This window comes from Carlito syrichta, unplaced genomic scaffold (assembly GCF_000164805.1).
Source record: "Carlito syrichta isolate Samal-C Ts95f unplaced genomic scaffold, Tarsius_syrichta-2.0.1 Scaffold308825, whole genome shotgun sequence".
Taxonomy (NCBI): domain Eukaryota; kingdom Metazoa; phylum Chordata; class Mammalia; order Primates; family Tarsiidae; genus Carlito; species Carlito syrichta.
The window spans coordinates 724,161-727,580 of record NW_007252921.1 but is presented as its reverse complement, the minus strand read 5'-3'; positions in this window follow the sequence as shown (position 1 = coordinate 727,580).

The following is a 3,420-nucleotide window of genomic DNA, read 5'->3' as shown; positions in this document are numbered from 1 at the left end:
GCACTGGGATTACAGGCTGAGCCACCGAGCCCGGCTGCAATTACTTATTTACTAAGACTGAGGAAAGCTACCATAGAGTCATTCAGAACTGAACAGAGGCCAGTGAAATTCATCTGCAGTGTCAAAGAACATTGTGAAATGCTTATTTGAAGTCGGTAGAATAAATTCAAGAGGGGAAAAATATTTTCTCTAAACTTTACATAGATATAAATATAGCAAAAGTTTTCATAAGTGTTTAAATTTGAATTGGAATGTTGGCAAAAGTTGGATCTATAAAAGGCAGGGAAGTTGAAAACTCATTAGCAAGAGCAAATCGCCTTTAAACTTTCTATTACAGAATAACTGACTGTGACCCCTACATTAACACATTCTGACCCTTTTTGAAGCTTTATTACCTTACTCCCAGCACTCCTCCCCTGCACGGAGCCTTGCCCCTGATCCTCACACTGAGGATGTCAGTGACTTTGTAACCTAAGGAGTTGCTCTTTCTGGGAGGTTAGCTTAACTAGGCACAGCGCACTAAAGTGAAAGTAGAAAGCTGTAAGCAAGGCATGCCGTGGGGGAATGAAAGCCTGAGATTCAGGGTTGCCCTTGTTTCCCTGTCCTGCTGACCATATCGGTAGTCCTTAGCCTGCTCTTAAAATTAGGTATGAGGTGATAACCAAATAGATATGCACATCTGGTTACCCTCTTCACTTAGAATAAATCTAGAAGGTTTCTTCCTCAAATAAAGCTTTGTTCTAGTTGTTGAAAGGATACAGCACCAGAAATCTTTAGGGCATAGTAAGCATAAATGTTCTGGCATTTATAAATCCCCTCTCCTTTGGCCTCTTCTGCATCTGTCACTTCAGATACACTGTCCGGAGTAATAGCTGTAGGATTCCTAGAAGAGCAGATGAAAAGCAGTGAATTCCCACCTGAGATACTGAGGAGCCAGGCCTGTGTCCTGCCCTTACAAGAAGTGTATATTAACCATCCTTGACTTTTTTTTTAGTTGGAGTCTCACTCTGTCACTCAGACTGGAGGGCAGTGGCATGCTCCTGGCCACCGCAGCCTCGACCTGCTGGGCTCTGGCAGTCCTTCTCCCTCAGCCTTCCAAGTAGCCTGAACTACAGGCGTGCACTACCACACCCGGTTAATTTTTTTGATTTATTGTAGAGACAAGGTCTCACCAAGTTGCCCAGGTGGGTCTCGAACCCACGGGCTCAGGCAATCCTCTCATGTCGCCTCCCAAAGTGCTGGGATTACAGGCTGAGCCACCAAGCCCAGCCCATCCTTGGCCTTTATACTCTACTGTAACCAGTTACTCATCCTGCTCCTCAGTAAGTTGGATAACTGCCTCGTGGTTACCCAGTGATTCCTAGAACCCAATCTAGAACTCAGTGCAGAATCTCTTGGGCCCATGGCCTGTGTGGCTACAGCATCTCTCTCCTCATGTCCTGTTTTCCTTCTGGAAAATTCCCTTTAATCACCCCATTCACTCTCTACTGCTTGTATCCATTACTGATTTTTATAGTCTGTGGTTGCAAGACTTGGTAGTTATAAAATGCTAGTACAATGAAGCCTGTGCATTTAAGTTCCGTTTGAGTTGAGTAGCTTTGCTCATATATCCTAACAGTAAATAGGACCTCAAGTTCTGAGTAGCTACTCTGACCAGAAAGAGTGAAGGTGTGGATGACAATATGGAAATCCATCCTCTATAATGGAGAAACATGGGATGGACACACTACATGGTGTCATTATGTAAAAACAGACGTAGTTAAATGCTTAGGAAGAGAAGTCACTTTAACAGCTTTTCACTAAAAGATAGTGTAAATGCTTAAGACTAACCTAGCCCTCCCTTTTTCACTTATAGAAGAAGGGAAGATAGTTGATAACCCATAAGGCAGAAGGTTTGTTCTGAAATGTAGCTTGCTGGTGGAAATGAATTTACCTAGAGTTTTTCAGACTGGGCTTGCCTAGTTCCTCTAATAGCAGTGGATGTGATCTTTACAATCGGGGCAGCTGGTGGCTGGGAAACAGAGGGAAAGAAATCACTGCCTTCTGGGAGCATGGTGTTTACTGGCTCCTAAGTTCCTTGAGGATAGTATTAAGTCAATGAAATACTCATTTCAGTGTCCTGGAAGTGTGCTTAGCAGAGGAAAAAACTTGATAACTTTTCTTCTGAATATGGCACTCTAGGCACATGTTTCACTTGGACCAATAATGTCCTGTATTTTACTACATGTGGTGTAACTCAAAGGTACCAGTCATTCTACCTCTACATAGCGTGATAAGCCTTGGAAATATCTGTCCTAATGAGACAGGGACTGGTCATTTAGGAAGACAAAGTAGATAACAACCGAGCGCAGTGGCTCATGCCTGTAATCTCAGCACTTTGGGAGGCCGAGGTGAGAGAATTGCCTAAGTCCAGGGATTGGAGACCAGTCTGGGCAACTTGGCAAGACTTCACCTCTACAATAAATCAAAAAATTAGCTGGGTGTGGTGGCGCATGCCTGTAGTTCCTAATGTAGCCTGTAGCTATATAAAAGGCTGAGGCAGAGGGATCACCTGAGCCCAGCAGGCAGGTCAAGGCTGCAGTGGCTGTAATTGTGCCATTGCACTCCAGCCTGGGCTACAGCATGAGACTCCAACTCAAAATAAAAAAAAAAAAAAGAAACCATCACTAAGACTTACCTATGGGAATTAACTACCTTTGTTGAGTGTCTACTATGTGCCAGGCACTATTCTCATCTCATTTAATTTTACAACATTAAAATTGAGTAGAGTAGGCATTGTTTTCTTCACTTATGTATGAGGGGAACCTGTGAGGCTCAAAGAAATTAAATTGCTCAGTCATAGCTAGTGAGTTAAATTCGGTGATTTCCGAATTTAAACTCAGGTGTATGCAACTGCAAAGTCCACATGCTGCCTAAACAGTACCTGGCACATAGTAGATGTTTAGTAAATTTGTAATGAATGAATGAATTTTTCCTTCCCCCATCTTCATCAGCCTATCCTGGCCGCTCTGGTCCCTCTTCTGACTTGCCTGACTTTTCAGTGACATTGACCTGCATTTAATGGCTTCTGAAGAGACCACTGTTAAAATGTAGTTCACCTTACCTGAAGGGAAGAGTTTGGCCCTATCTAGACACCGTAGCACAAATCACTTATTTATCATCCAAACCAGTGCAAAGGCCCTGGGATCAGGAAAAATTGGACTGGGAAGAAGAGGAGTGGGAGGTGAATTCTGCAAAGAAGTGAGGTAAGGGGAAAGGCCAGAAGAAAGGTCTGAAGACAGAACTACTCTTGGAAATTTTTGACAACAGGCACCATCTTCTCCTGGGATGTCCAGTATTTGCAGAGTTAACAGAAATAAAGCACACGACCCGGGACCCCGCCTGCTTTAGGACTTGAAGGCCGGCCGTCCCAGACGGGGG